Source organism: Hibiscus syriacus, unplaced genomic scaffold (assembly GCF_006381635.1).
Source record: "Hibiscus syriacus cultivar Baekdansim isolate YM2019G1 unplaced genomic scaffold, ASM638163v2 tig00111244_pilon, whole genome shotgun sequence".
Classification (NCBI taxonomy): domain Eukaryota; kingdom Viridiplantae; phylum Streptophyta; class Magnoliopsida; order Malvales; family Malvaceae; genus Hibiscus; species Hibiscus syriacus.
Window position 1 is genome coordinate 795,430 of NW_024063033.1, and position 16,937 is coordinate 812,366.

At 37.0% G+C, this 16,937-nt stretch overlaps 1 protein-coding gene across 2 annotated transcripts in view; it reads right to left on the reverse strand.

Annotated features, from left to right (window-relative positions):
• Nucleotides 1–14,146, reverse strand: part of LOC120157355 (methyl-CpG-binding domain-containing protein 11-like) — a 29,815-nt gene extending 15,669 nt beyond the window's left edge. Inside the window, exons 1-2 of one of the 2 annotated variants that reach the window (XM_039168503.1) lie at nucleotides 14,122–14,146; nucleotides 12,392–12,400 (exon numbers count right to left, since the gene is read on the reverse strand). The gene's annotated coding sequence lies outside the window, so the exon portion shown is untranslated. Of the gene's footprint in view, nucleotides 1–4,892; nucleotides 4,898–12,391; nucleotides 12,401–14,121 lie in introns of those variants that run through there. The other variant, XM_039168504.1, reaches the window with a different exon arrangement.
• Nucleotides 14,147–16,937: the final 2,791 nt, after the last annotated feature.

Here is a 16,937-nt window from a genome sequence, read left to right on the forward strand (position 1 = left end):
CGGGGGGGGGGGGGTACTTGGTATTTATCAGGTAGAAAGTCACAAAATTTCTGTAAACTGATTGAATTTTAGTATGAGATTCTTATAAAAAGGGGTTAATGGCTAACAGATTCATCACTCATTCAGGAAGTGATTTATCAAGATCATATAGTATTCAATTTTTTTCAGAGGCACAAAGTAATCAGAACGGTATTCAAAATCTTTTGCATCAGATTTACTAGAGATTTCATATATGACAAGAGTAATTCCATTATTCAGGAAATCAGGGGCATTTTGTATATTTGGTTCTTGGAGAATTATTAGTAATTTAATCTAATAAGGGTGAAATGATGATTCATGGTATTTAATATTCATGTCGATTTATTAGGATATTCACACTTTAATACTAACATCACTAGTCGAACTAATCATCTTCAGAATCATCGTGGAATGGATCTTAGGGACACGAACAAGTATTCCAATGGTATTTATTCTATTTCTGTATTGCAACCGTATCAAGAAATATCGACGTGCTTGATTCGTGGTTCAAAACTCTTATGGACAGTACAATATATAATTTCATCAATATTTTTAGACTTATCCAAGTCATTCATTTAATTCTAGGTCATTGAGGGTACTTAGGTGAATTAGTATTCAAGTTTATCCTGGTCACTTCGGAGTTTCCAAATTAATTCGACCGTTTTAACAATTCAGATACATATAGTACTTCCATTCAGTTCAACCTTATCATATAATATAGTCATTTGAATATCAGACGTAATTTTAGTTATTTTGTAGCTCGAGGACATTTTGATAATTCTAATCAATCCAAACATATGTACATTTTCTGGTAATTTATTTAGGTATGTCCTTTCATGATTATTTTTTATACTTTTAGGGGTAGTCTTGGTCTTTTTACAGTACAAGGGCATTTTTGAAATTTTATCTATAGGGTTATTTTTGTCATTTTGGTCTTAAAAGAATACTTAAAAATTTAACGATAATTTATCCTATTTATATTGAATTAACATGGTTCTGGGTTAAATAAAGTTGAACACATATCAACATCGTGGTACTCACTAATCATTCGGACTGATATCCTTCCAAATATTCACTTATTCCAAGTCGTTTCCACTATCGGGGTAAATCATGTCATATTTGTATCCGAAGGGAATTTTTGACATTTTATCGAGATCATTATAGGTTTAGAATAATTAATATTTATTCCAAGTCCAATCATATTTATTTATGCATTAACCAATAGATAATTTGTACCATAGAACATGTAATGAGTAGTAAAGTATTACCTCGATTGAGCTCCACTGATCGAACATTTAAACTCTATTTGATCGCTCTCGAACTTGAATCCAATGTCCAATAATATCTCGGATACATATTGTTAACTTCCTAAAAAGGCTACTTTTAAGGCCTTTTCACTTAAGTTATTGTTTGTTTAAAAGCCCATTCTAGTTATCTTAGGATCATGTAGTTGCATATAGTTGTATTTGTGGTGGTAGTGCTATTTTATTTCTTAATCGTGATGTATGGGAGGAAGGTGCAGTTGTTTGTGGTGTTCAGGGAATTGCAGAAAAAAAGACTCTTTGGGAAGTAATTTCGTGGCATCACACGTTGCTGAAGCAGATTAAAATGCCTTGGCATTTCCGGCGCAGAAAATGACAAAAAGATACAGTTGTACGAGGACAACTGGCGCTACACGTGAAATGATTATTATAATCGTCTGCCAGAGGACCACTGCCACCTGGAGGATAAGGTTTACGCTTATGGTGTGATTCTAGGGGTATGAGGGGTATTTTGTACCCAACAACCAAATCATTACCCCTATATATATTTTATTATATATGACACCCTAAGGGAGATAGGGAATATGACGCAAGAGACACACGCATAGAGCAGAAAAATGAGATTTTTATTCTTCTTTTTCCCTTCTTCTTCCTTGGATTTTCCTCCATTGATAAATCTTCAAGGAGTAGCGAGCTAAGCGTTGAGAGGAGCTAGTGAGCTAAGGTGGTTCGTGGTGGCCGAGGAGACTCCGGTGGCGCGCGTCGAAGGCTTCTTCTCACTTCCCTTTGCTGCTATGTTTTTTATTTATTTGTGGGTTGTTGGAACGAATATTTCATGGCTTTGTGTTTGGATATTTTGAACCCCACCATGAACTAACTTATTTGGCGGTGGTTAGTTTTATGGTTGTTTAAACTTTATTTTAATGGTATATTTATGTTTATCTTGGTTATTTGCTTGTGAATACTTCACCATTTAAGCTTGTAAGAGGCATGAGAGTGTCCAATTCTTAGATGAAGGTTAGGTGTTCGAGAAAAACCTAAGCTAAAAATACTTGTAGTATTCGAGAGAAACGCAAGACAAGATCCTCATAAGCAATGGGCTATAGTATTTTCAAGGGGCTTTGAACCGGCCTAGGAATACTATAACCTAATCCCTTAGATCTCGAGAGAGACTAGAATAGGATTTCAATGACTAAAAAGGGTATCTTTATCAATAGGGTAAGCTGCTAACATCGTTGAGTGAGAGCAGATGCCTTGGTAACCTATTCTATTAGGTTCCTTTACGAACACTTTAGGAAAGCCCTGTCGAGTAAGTGAAGTCCAGAAAACTTAAATATACATGGGAGATAAATTTAATATCCTTAAATCAATCCTTACCATTTATTCCATTGGAAGCTTGTCACGTGAGTATTATCTTCTTATCATTTTATTTGTTATTTATTTATTGTTTTTACCATTTCTTATTGCCTCGACGTTACACCATTTTCAACACTAAACATATGTTCTTGCAACTGCATTTCCATTCACTACACCATCAGACCATCAATCCATATTCATCAGCATGCACACTTTCATTTGCCGTGACATTTGTATATATTAAGACTAACTATACATAGATAGATTAATGCTTAGTTTTGGTTGGACTTTTGTAATTTCACCCAATCCTGTGCAGACGATACTCACTCATCACTGTATTACTTGAGCAATTGTATATACTTGTACATTATTTGCATATATTTTTATAGTACTCACAACACACAAACAAGTTTTTGGCGCCGTTGCTGGGGATTGGCAGCCTGAAGTTATTTAGTTTTGCCAGAGCATTTTGTTTTTACATTTTTATTTGTGTATAGTTTACTTGATATTTTTGTTTTATTTTTCAGGTTTGTTTAGTGTATGCCTAGAAGAAATTCTGAAGAGTCTTTGGAACCGATATAACCATGATATTGAAAGACTCTTTAGACAAAGGAGACGTGCTCAACGTGCTCGAGGAAATATGTATCAGATCGGAAACCAAGGCATTGGTCAGGATGATGGAAATCAGAATGCCGTGACATTAGACAATGTTGAACATGTTGGTAGGTCTCGTATTATTCTTGATCATTTAAATCTGATGCTGGATGATCTGAATCCTGGGATTGTGGCACCCAAAATTCAAGCTACACATTTCGAGCTGAAACCAGTCATGTTCAACATGTTGAATTCTATTGGACAGTTTGGGGGTATGCCAAATGAAGATGCCAGGCAGTACATTCGAAATTTTATGGAAGTTTATGATTCTTTTCGCCAAGAAGGAGTGCATGAGGATGTTCTGAAATTAAAGATATTTTCATATTCATTGCGTGACCAAGCAAGGGCTTGGTTGAGTGGTGTACCATCTGGTTGATGGAATCATGGGCTGATCTTTGCAAGAGTTTCTTATTGAGGTACAGCCCACCGAGCATGAATATACAGCTAAGGAATGACATAGCATCTTTTCTTCAGGGCGACAACGAATCCATGTATGAGTGATGGGACTATTACAAGAGTTTACTTCGAAAGTCTTCAAATCATGGTTTTCATGACTGGACTCAAGTAGTTATATTCTATAATAGAGCCAATGCACCCCGAGGATGTTACTGGATGCCTCGGCAAATGGGACATTGTTGGATAAATCACCTACTGAGGAGTTTGCTATCTTGGACAGAATTGCTAACAATGATTATCAGTTTACTTCCTCAAGACTTGGGAGTGAGAGGAGAGCACCTGGAGCATTTGAGTTAGATACCAAGAATTCAGTGTCCACTCAACTCTCAACTATCACCAATATGTTGAAAAATTTACAACGTTCAACTGAGGTGAAGGAAGTGAAAGCAACTAGCTTGGCATGTCTGTTATGCCAAGGCAATCATCATGAGAGCGAATGCCCGACCAACCATGAGTCCTTCAACCTTGTAGGCAATTATAATCGAGGCAACAACAATCCTTACTCTAACACTTATAATGCTGGATGGCGTCAGCATCCCAATTTTTCATGGGGAAATCAAAGAGCCCACAATGCTAGTCAACCTACTCGGCAGCAGAATCACAATGAGCTTCAAAGTTACCAAAATGCTATGCCATGGCATAATGTCAACAAAGAGCTTCAACTTCAGCAAGCATAAGTTCCTTGGAAGCTACAATTCAAGAGTTCATATCTACTACGAAGACAATACTGCAAGACCATTCTACTTCAATTAAGAATCAAGGAGCTTTACTTCATAGTCAAGGTCTTACTTCAAAGCCATAGCTCGTCTATAAGAGCTTTGGAAGGTCAAGTTGGTCAGATTGCAACGACATTACAAGAGCGTCAGCAAGGACGTTTACCAAGTGATACTGAAGTCACTAAAGGGCATGAAAATGATCATTGCAATATGTTAACTCTTAGGAGTGGGACATAAATCAATCAACAAGTCAAAGCTAGTGGGGCACAACATGAAGATTCTACTCCCACTACTGAAAGTGGTGAAGCTGAGTTGCAAGATGATAGCTTTACTAAGAAGGACAAGGAGGAGGATTCAACTGAGGCACCAGATTCTTATGCCAAGGCAAAAGCAAATTCTATTTCTGCAGTTAAGGAAGATAGACCTCCACCACCCTTCCCATAAAGACTAAAGAAGCATAATGATGAAGTTCAGTTCAAGAAGTTCGTGGACATTCTTGATCAGCTCCATATCAATGTACCTCTCTTGGAAGCTATTGAACAAATGCCGATGTATGCCAAATTTCTGAAGGAAATCTGTACCAAGAAGAGGAAAGTAGAGACTGTTGCTACGACAACATAATTTTGTTCTTCATTGAGTAAGTTGCCACCAAAGCAAAATGATCCGGGCAGCTTCATAATTCCTTGTTCGATTGGAGCTAATTTCATTGGAAAGGCACTATGTGATCTTGGTTCAAGTGTCAACTTAATGCCGAAGTCGATATTCTTGAAGCTTGGCATAGGAGATGCAAGACCCACCTCGGTTATTTTACAACTTGACGATAGATCCCACGTGAAACTTGAAGGGAGAGTCGAGGATGTCATAGTATGAGTTTATAAGTTTGTGTTTCCAGTCGACTTATTAATTTTGGATTGCAAAGTTGATGCCAAGGCACCTATTATTCTGGGAATACCTTTCCTAGCCACTAAACGTATACTGATAGACTGTGAAAAAGATGAACTCACCATGAGAGTGGTTGATCAGTGTGTGACTGTCAATGTGTTTCGAATGCTCAAATATGTCGATGACACTAAAGAATGCCAAGGCATTTCTGAATTGAACTCAATGATTGAAGAAAAGACTGAAGATATTTGCCAGAACAATTTCATTCAGCTAACAGAAAATTATTATTGGGTGGATGATGAAAGCTTAGTGGAGTCCGACAACTTTTCAATTTTGGAGGAGCAATCTAGCTTACTACAAGTTAGATCATGTATGAATTTTGAACCCCTGAATTTTGATGAATTTATTCCTCCTAAGCCTTCATTATCGCATGCACCTACTTTAGAGCTTAAGACTTTGCCAGGGCATCTGAAATATGCTTACTTAGATAGCGATGAAACTTTACCGGTGATTATTTCTGCTAACCTTACTGCTAATCAAGAGCAAAGTTTGTTAAGTATTTTGATGCAGCATAAGAAAGCAATTGGTTGAACTATGGCCGACTTGAAAGGCATTAGTCCCACGATCTGCATGCATAAGATTCTGCTTGAAGATTGCCACGACAATTTAATCGAACCATAAAGGAGACTCAACCCCATTATGAAAAAAGTGGCTACGAAAGAAATTTTGAAATGGCTTGATGCTGGAGTGATTTACCTTATCTCGAATAGCTCATGGGTGAGCCCTGTCCAACGTGTTCCGAAGAAATGAGGCACTACTGTGGTTACTAATGAGGATAATGAGCTAGTACCCACTTGCACTGTTACCGGATGGAGGATATGCATTGACTATAGGAAACTCAACAAAGCTACAAAGAAGGATCATTTTCCTCTATCTTTCATCGACCAAATGTTAGATCGATTGGAAAGCAAAGCATTCTATTGCTTTTTGGATGGGTACTCGGGTACAATCAAATTGCCATCGCACCAAAGGACCAAGAAAAGACTAAATTTACTTGTCCCTATCATGGTTTTTAGAACCAGACCGGTTAGCGAATCGGTCATGCTATCGGTTCACTGGTTCAACCGGTCCAACCGGTCCGAAGAACCGAACGACGCCATAATTATTTAAAAAATTAAATAAAAATACCAAAAATATTTAATAAAAAATAATTTTGTGAATCACAAGTCATATTCAAATCAAGTCATAACATATATGAGTTAAAAACCATAAAATCAAGTGAAACAAAATGATTCAAATTAACTACAACATAATATTTAAGATAAAACATATTAAATAATAAATATAATTATATAACTATAATTAAAAAATAAATTTGGGGCTAAAAAATCATAACAAAATGATATTGTTTGGTTTAATTTTTAAAAAAAAATAATCTCACATAGCTAAGAAACATAGAAGAACATCCCAAAAGTCTAAAGAGTAAAAATATGAGAACAAAACAATCCACATGGCTAAGAAACATAGAAGAGCATCCCAACTAACTTCTATAAATAATAGAGGTAATTTGACATTCAAAATCATGGAGCCTTTTGGTGAGCATAGAGTGAACTATTCTTTCACTTCAATCAAGCTTGAATTTTAGGCTTCAATCAAGCTTCTAAATTTTTTTTGAGTTCAAGCCTTTTCGAGTTCAAGTTTCATTATTATATTTCAAGTTCGAGTTGAACTTGATAATTTTTAGTTCGTGAGTTTGAGTCGAGTTGAGCTTACTTTTAAAGTTTGAGTCGAGCTCAGTAATACTCGAGTTCGACTTGGCTCGTTTAACAAACGACGTCGTTTTGGTTTAATTTTTTAAAAAAACAAAATTGGCGGTTTTTCCCAATTTTTTCCGGTTTTCAGCCAGTCCGGTTTGAACGGTTTCGGCCTATTCACTAATAACGGTTCAATCGGTTTAGTTTGAACCTGACTAGGCAACGGTTCCCGGTTGAACCGGCCGGTCCGGTCCAGTTTTCAAAACAATGGTCCCTATGGCACGTTTTCCTTTAGAAGGATGTCTTTTCGGACTCTGTAATGCCCCGAAACATTTCAGCGATGTATGCAAGCTATATTTTCAAACATGGTTGAGGATTTTCTAGAGATTTTCATGGATGACTTTTTTGTTTGTGGGAACGATTTTGAGCGATGCCTCGACAATTTAGCAAAAGTTCTCAAAAGATGCAAAGAGGCCGAGTTGGTCTTAAATTGGGAAAAATGTCACTTCATGGTGACTGAAGGTATTGTATTAGGCCATAAAATTTCACACAAGGGTATTGAGGTGGACAAGACGAAGATTGAAGTGATTGAAAAGTTTCCACCACCAACTTCGATCAAGGGTATAAGAAGTTTTCTTGGACATGCTGGATTCTATAGAAGGTTTATCAAAGACTTCTCCAAGATTTCTAAGCCCTTGTGCACATTGCTTCAAAAAAACCAACCCTTTGTGTTTGACGTGTTATGCCTCGGCGCATTCACTAAGCTGAAGCAAATACTAATCTCTGCACCCATTGTAGTTCCTCCTGATTGGACATCACCATTTGAGTTGATGTGTGATGCAAGCGATTATGTCGTAGGAGCTGTTTTGGGATAACACCGAGGAAAATTTTTTCATGTTATTTATTACTCTAATCGCACTTTAAATGAAGCACAATTGAACTACACCACCACTAAGAAAGAATTACTTGTCGTGGTATTTTCTTTTGATAAATTTAGACCTTACCTAATAGGCATTAAAGTCATTGTTCACACTGATCATTCAACTATAAAATACTTAATGAACAAAAAGGATGTCAAGCCTAGACTTATTAGGTAGATCTTACTTTTGCAAGAATTCGACTTAGAGGTGTTAGATAGAAAAGAGACTGAAAATCAAGTTGCTGATCACTTATCTAGGCTAGAGAACAATTCTGAATGTCATGACACTAGATATTCAAGAGGAATTTCCTGATGAGAAAATTTTATATACAGCGGCAATCCCGTGGTACGCTGACCTTGTTAATTTTCTTGTTAGTGGAATTTTGCCTTTTGATTTAGACAGTCAGGCTAAAAAGAAATTCAAGCATGATGCAAGGTACTATTTTGGGATGAGCCATATTTATTCAAGCATTGTGTCGATCAGCTCATTAGACGATGTGTACCCGAAGAAGAACAGCGCAACATTTTGTACCATTGTCATTCAGCCCCATATGGAGGCCATTTCGGTGGAGCAAGGACTGCTGCTAAGGTCCTGCAATCAGGCTTTTATTAGCCAACTCTATTGAGATGCCCAAGCATTTTATAAAGCTTGTGATCGATGTCAGCGGACTGGAAACATATCCAAATGTCATGAAATTCCACTGTAAAATATTTTGGAGATAGAGTTGTTTGATGTGTGGGGCATCGATTTCATGGGACCATTCCCATCTTCTGAAGGAAAATTATATATCTTGCTTGCTGTGGATTATGTGTCAAAGTGGGTGGAAGCAATAGCAACATAAAGGAATGACTCTAAGACCGTGCTCAAGTTTCTGCACAAGTATATTTTCACTCGGTTTGGAGTACTTCGTGCTATCATAAGTGATGAGGGAACCCACTTTGATAACAATTTGATTGCTAGGTATTGAAGAGATATGGAGTTCGACATAAGATTGCCACGGCATATCATCCAGACAAATGGCCAAGTTGAGATATCCAATCGAGAGATCAAGCAGATTTTAGAGAAAGTGGTGAACCCAAGGCGTAAGGATTGGTCGCCAAAGTTGGATGAAGCACTTTGGGCATATAGAACAGCATTCAAGACTCCTTTGGGGATGTCACCCTTCAAGCTAGTATATGGGAAAGTTTATCACCTCCCGGTTGAACTTGAACATAAAGCTTATTGGGTCATCAAGCAATTGAATTTTGATGCTCAACTAGCTGGGGAAAAGAGACTACTGGAACTTAATGAAATGGAAGAGTTTAGAGCACAAGCATATGAGAATTCTCGAATTTACAAGGAGAAAACCAAGAAGTGGCATGAGCAGAAATTGATGCCACAACATTTTCATATGGGCCAACAAGTCTTGCTTTATAACTCCAGACTTAAACTTTTTCCTAGAAAGCTCAAATCTCAATGGTCAGACCATTTGAGGTGCATTATGTCTACCCCCATGGAGCTGTTGACATTAAAAATACATATGGGACAATCTTTAAAGTTAATGGCCAGCGTCTCAAAGCCTATACTGGAGTTCCACCACCGCACAGCAAGGAAGTATTACATCTGCACGATGCTGAAGCGTGCCTAGAGGAAAACCAAATTTCAATGCCACATCATTGAATTTGTGTCTGTTCATAAATAAAAATTTTAAATTTTCTTTTCTTTTATTTCGTAAATAATTTTTGATTTGATTTGTAGGGACCACAGTGCTACAAACCGTGCAAGGAGCGGTTACCAAAGAGAGGAAATGACAACACATTAATTGGAGAGATATTCTTTTGATTTGTTTCTTTTAATTTATTTTATTTCTGACATTTATTTTTCTCTTTCCTCAGGTTTGTCCTATCATCATCATTACCTTTTGGTAGTTTTTTATTCCCCATACATACATAACCCCCCACCCACTAATTCCTCTCTTAACCGTCCTATCACTCCATTTCCCTCTCAAAATTTTAATTTTTTATTTTCTCTTTCATCCTTAACTTTTTCTATTTCATTTTAACTTTTACTTTTTCTTTTATTTCCTCAACTTCTTCACTCTTTCTCTCCATAGTCGATCCTCCACTTGATGACCCGAATCCTGATCAGTATCGTTCTGAGACACCTGATTCACATCATTCCAAGACCCTGAATATCTATATACTATCCCTATTGAAGAAACACCAAGTCCCGTTCCTGCACCACGTAGTGGTCACCGCACCAAAACCATGGCTGGACGTAAGAATATTGCACATTATTACTCTACTTCTTCAGAGTCCAGCCCAGCACCCCTACGCAAGTGCACCAGGAGAGGAGCTGCTAGTAGCTTCAAGGCAACACCACCACGCAAATCCTAAGGTACCTCACTTGCATTCATTTTCATTTAGTTGCATTTCATTGCATGGCATTTAGTTTATATTTAGTTTATTTCTCTTTAAGCATTGAGGATAATGTTTCCCTTAAATTTGGGGGAGGTATTGTTCTTGTTAGCTCATATGCATGATAGCATTAGCGTAGTATTATGCCATGGCATCGGTAAATGGTAGGACAATTAGATAGAATGTTTTGAGGATACCCGATGATGATGATTTTGTTAGGCTAGAATTGGAATGTAAATGACTGTTGAGAATGATAGAACTCACTCTAGGGCTTGATACTTTGTAAAATATTTTACACGATTTGTATGTTCTCTATACTTAGAAAATTTGGAAAATTTTTATGAAGGAACTCTAGTTAGTTTTGGCATTGAAATATAGTATTGTGCTTAAATGAAAAATAAAAAACAACTCCCTTATATATGAAACTGTGAATAAATGCTTAGGTATAGCTGTAGAGGGATACTCCTCTTTACTGTGGCATTGCCTTGAATTCTCTTTAATAAATGGCAGCCTTGTACATATGAGTGAATGAAAAAAGTCACAGGATGACTCTACGTAACTAGATTGGGGGTGGAAGGTATGCTCCATTTCACCTAGAGTGTGGAAGAGTAGGTGTGATGAGCTGACTCCCTTCGTAACATCATTTAAAAAAATTAGTAAAAAGGGAGTAAAATGTGCTTAATGAATAAGTAAATGCCTTGAAAAGGGGACTTGAGTAGAAATTGTCTAAATTTGCTAAGTATAGATTAGATACAATCGCACACACACATGACCACAAAGAATCTTGACCTAGGGAAAAGTACTTGAATTCTTGATATGTCTAGCATGTTGAAGCCTATTTTTCTGAGGGTTGAAATTCAATTTTGTCCTACTGTTCTATTGTTGAAAATTGTCATGACATTCTGCTTATGTAACTGCTATCGATTGCTTGAGGACAAGCAATAGCTTAAGTTTGGGGGTGTGTTAACTTCCTAAACAATGCTACTTTTAAGGCCTCTTTCACTTAAGTTATTATTTGTTTAAAAGGCCATTCTAGTCATCTTAGGATCATGTAGTTGCATATAGTTATATTTGTGGCGGTAGTGTAATGGTGTTGAATGAGAGAAGGTGCAGTTGTTTGTGGTGTGCAGGGAATAGCAGGAAAAAAGACTCTTTGGGAAGTAATGTCACGGCATCACACGTTGCTGAAGCAGATTAAAATGCCTTGGCATTTCCGGCGCATAAAAAGACAAAAAGATACAGCTGTACGAGGACAGCTAGTGCTGCACGTGAAATGATTGTTGTAACCGCCTACCAGAGAACCACTGCCATTGGAGGATAAGGTTCACACTTATGGTGTGATTCTAGGGGTATGAGGGGTATTTTTCACCCAACAACCTAATCATTACCCCTAGATATTTTTTATTATATATGACACCTCAAGGGAGAGAGGGAATATGACGCAAGATACACACGCATAAAGCAGAAAAATGATATTTTTATTCTTCTTTTTACCTTCTTCTTCCTTGGATTTTCCTCCATTGATAAAGCTTCAAGGAGTGGCGAGCAAAGTGCCGAGAGGAGCTAGTGAGCTAAGGTGGTTCATTGTGGCCGAGGATACCTCTGATGGCGCGCGTCGAAGGCTTCTTCTTACTTTCCTTTGCTGCTATTTTTTTTCATTTATTTGCGGGTTTTTGGAATGAATATATTCATGACTTTGTGTTTGGATATTTTGAACCCCACCATGAACTAACTTATTTGGTGGTGGTTAGTTTTATGGTTGTTTAAACTTTATTTTAATGATATATTTATGTTTATCTTGGTTATTTGCTTGCTTTGCTTGTGAATACTTCACCATTTAAGCTTGTAAGAGGCATGAGAGAGTCCATTTCTTAGATGAAGGTTAGGTGTTCGAGAGAAACCTAAGCTAAAAATACTTGTAGTATTTGAGAGAAACGCAAGACAAGATCCTCATAAGCAATGGGCTATAGTATTTTCAAGGGGCTTTGAACCGGCCTGGGAATACTCTAACCTAATCCCTTAGATCTTAAGAGAGACTAGGATAGGATTTTAACGACTAAAAAGGGTGTTTTTATCAATAGGGTAGGTTGGCCAACATCGTTGAGTGAGAGCAGATACCTTGGCATCCTATTCTATTAGGTTCCTTTGTGAACACTTTAGGAAAACCCTGTCGAGTAAGTGAAGTCCAGAAAACTTAAATATACCTGAGAGATAAATTTACATCCTTAAATCAATCCCTACCATTCATTCCAGTGGAAGCTTGTCATGAGAGGATTATTTCCTTATCATTTTATTTGTTATTTATTATTGTTTTTACCATTTCTTATTGCTTCGACATTACACCATTTTCAACATTAAACATTTGTTCTTGCCATTGTATTTCCATCTGCTACACAATCACAACATCACTCCATATCCACCTTCATACACTTTTCATTTGTCGTGACATTTGTATATATTAAAACTAACTAGACATAGATAGATTAGTGTTTTGCTTTGGTTAGACTTTTGTAATTTCACCGAATCCCTGTGGAGACGATACTCACTCATCACTGTATTACTTGAGCGATTGTGTATACTTGCACATTATTTGCGTATAATTTTATAGTACTTACAACATGAGACATATATCAAGAGAAATTACATCATAAACAGAGCTTAATTGCGAAAAATGTATCGAATCATGAGGTTAATAAGTGAAAAACATTTTACTAGGTTCAATTTGGTAAAACAGACCTAAAAATGGACAAGAAGTCAAAAAAATCAGGATATACATTTCCGTAAAAGTCAACAGCCGGTCAATGGCCAGTCAGCAGTCAATGACTCACCCAGACGACTCAGCTCAACTCGTTCGGCTCGGCTCAGATCGGCCCAACCGGTTTAGACTGGTTCAACCGATCATACTCTCCCTTAGCCGATAGGTAATGCCCACACGCAGGGAGTAGCACGTTCGGCAGCTCCGGTCATCGAATCGACATGAAATTTTCTAGATCAGTAGATCGACACCTCGGGATTCTTATACATGCATTATTTTTTGACAAAATGACAGAGTATGGAATTTTAAAATGTTTGAACTTTTCCAACGGTAACCAACGAGTGACAACGGTGGAGCAACGACAGCGCGATGATTTTGGTCAGGTTTTGAGTGTACGACAATGGCAAGTCCAACCACACTAGTGTGAGGCTAACCGATGAGTGATGTGGCTAAAATCGAAGAAAAACCCATGCGCGATAAGGGTTTTCAGCGAATTTATTTAGTTTAATTTACGACAATCGGTGGTACTACTCGGCAAGAGGATAGAGGGGTTTTGGTACCACGTGGTTGGCACTTCGTGTGATGCTGGTGGTGTAAGCCACCTCCGGTCGATCACTGGTGAACGGCGGTGAGTGGCTTTGGGTAAAACCAATTTGGTTTTGCTATGGTGTTTCATCAGGGGAGTTGATTCGTGGATAAGGCATAGATTTGGTTCCACATGCTAAAAAAATGTGGGTTTAAATCCCACAAACTATATTTTTTTTATTCTACACTGAAAAGGGATGTGTAATTTCAAACTTGGTCCCTAAACTTACAAAATTTTGAAAACCACCATAACATCATGATGTTATAAATTGATCCCCAAATTTGATTAAATAAATTTAATTTAAAATTAAGAGAAAATTAGAGTGTTAAATATTTTTTCCATTTTTCCTTTTCCTTCTCTCTCTTTCTTCTTATTTCCTCTCCTCTCTCTATTCTCTTTAAACGGGGAGAACCCGTGGTGGCACCGTCCGTCGCCGGTGGCCACCAAAATTCATCGGGTGCCTCGTTACGTCACGGTGAGTTGGATCGAGGCTCAGATTCACGAGATTTATCCTTATTCGTCGTGAAATAGGCCGAGAACTCCTCAACTTCTCGGGCCCTTATCTATGTCATTCGTTGTTGGATTGAGCCACGACCGAGGTATGATGTTCCAAGGGTTTCTTCGAACCTTCTCTCTATTCAGATTGATCGACAGAGAGTTCCACCGTTGACGAGAGGCTTCGGCCCATCTATAAGCTTCTCCTCTTTTTGATTCTCTTTTTTTTCGAATCTCCCTGATTTTTTTTAACTCTCGAATCTTCTCCATCCTTTTCGATTGGTTTTGGTCCCCTCTTTATCTTTTCTTGCCTGCTCCTAATTGAAGGGTTTGGTGAGGCAAAGATTATAGAGGTATGAGACTCTAGATTTTTAGGAGGATGGGTTGAATTTTTTTATTAAATTTGATTTTGATTTTTATGTTTTGATTTGATTTTATGCTTGATTTCTTGGAACAGGAAAATGATCGACAACTGTCAGAGGCTCATCGGGGGCGAATATTGGATTTTGATAGTGACAAAGGTGGTGGGAAGCTGGTGAAGGTTTACAGTTAGGTTTGGCTAAGTTTAGGTTGTATTTGGGTGGGTTTTGGGTTTGGGTTCTAATAATACTACTACTACTACTAATAATAATAATAAATATATTGAACTAAAAAAATGGTGATTACAAGTAATCAATAAATAAATTTTTAAAATATTTAGGGTAAATTACACAAATGGTCCATTGGTTAAGAGGTGTTGTGTTAGGATATGAAGAGGCTCAATTGAATAATCGAAAATGTGCAAAGGGGGTTAATTGACAACATTTAATTAGGGAGTAAGGAGAGCAAAAGATAGAAAATTTTGGCACAAGGATTTAAAGTGGTTTGACTTATCAACCAAGTCTACATCCACTACCTTAGCTCTTCACTAAGGATTTTCTAACAAATTCACTAATTGTTCTTTCTTATTCAAGGATTAAGAGATAACCTTTACAACTTCATATCTTTTGAATTGGCGAAAATAGAACCAAAACCCTTTTACAAAAGAAAAAAAGAAGTAAACAAATAAACCTGTAACCCCCCAGCCCGATGCGGGTAACCGATCTGATCCGGGAAGTCACATTAGGGCCACCGAAGTGACACTGTAAAAATAGCAGAAAATTCAAAACTTTTATTGAAACATGTAACTTATAAAATCAGTTGTTACAATTTAAAAATAAAACAGATTTACAAACTCGTATATAAAAAAAATACAATTACATGCCCCCTAATCACATGTACCATACTTTGCAACAACGACGAAAGAACTCCCTTACTGAAGTCGATAGATGCACTGGTACAATTCTTTTAACCTAAAAATGTGAGTAATAGAGTGAGCTTTGGAAAGCTCAATAATACAGAACTACCAGATGATGCTGATGAACGTGTAGATACAGATAAATATATTTTCCTTATTGGTTCAGATATTTAAAGATCTTTATGTTGAGCTGAGGTCCATTGATATCGCATGTAGTAATAAATAATATTCATTTCTGATGGAAATATTTCGGATGTCTAGGTTCAGGAGATCAGAACAGGTTTTTTAGTGTGTTCCCAAAAAACCATGTAACTTTTCAGATCTTTTTAAAACATATATATATATACCCCCATCCCAACACATCATAATGTGTAGGTTCCCCAGAACCATACAACCAACCCAACACATCATATAAGGCCCTGAGCACAAAGCCGAGGAACCTGTGAAACTTCTTCCTTCAACAATACCCCTCAATTAAAACATTTTCCGTCCGTAAAAGGATATATCAAAAATCAAAACATAAATCAGGTCAAGTATCATATCAGAAATCAGGTCAAGTAACAGATCAGAATCCAAGTCAAGTATCAGATCAGAATCCATGTCAGATATCATATCAGAATCCATGTCATGTATCAGAACATAATTCAAATAAAAAATCAGATAAAATATTCATGTGAGTAGGAAACACACCAGAGTTTATGGATATTATTTAGAGGGACTAGATAATCTTATAAGGCAGAGAAACACGGATCTTCAGTATGTCGATAGAATATTGGAATTTAGAATCACTATTGGAAGAGTTCATTAACCGACAGAATCATCAGTTATTCAGAATTTGAATTATCAGGATCATATCTTATTCGGACAGTTTTCAGAAGCTGTACGCAATCAGAAGGGTATTCAGAATCCTTTACATCCATGTCAATTGATCGGATAATCGAAAAACTTGAGAATGAAGATTCAGAACCTTAACAATCTATGTCGACTGGTCAATTCATTTTCCTTCTAGGGTATTTACTCTTTAATACCACAAATTCTTGTCCATAGATCATCTTCAGAATCATCTCTGAATAGATATTCCAATGGTCTTTATTTCATTTCCAAGGTTCCACTATATCATGAAAATACTGACGTGCTTGATTTGTAGTTCATGTTCCATAAGGGCGATACATCATGTAAATTCATCTGAATTTCCAGGCTTAACCTAATCACTTACTTAATCCTCAATCATTAAAGTTACTTAGTTCATTTAGCATCCAAGTCCCTTCCAGTTACTTCAGAATTTTCCAGAGTAATACAACGTTCCTGTATTTCAGATTATATTGTACTTCAGATCCATTCAATTTGGTCTTCTTGGTTGATTTTCCGAACAAACGTCCAATTCTTAATACTGAATGCGATCTAGAATTGA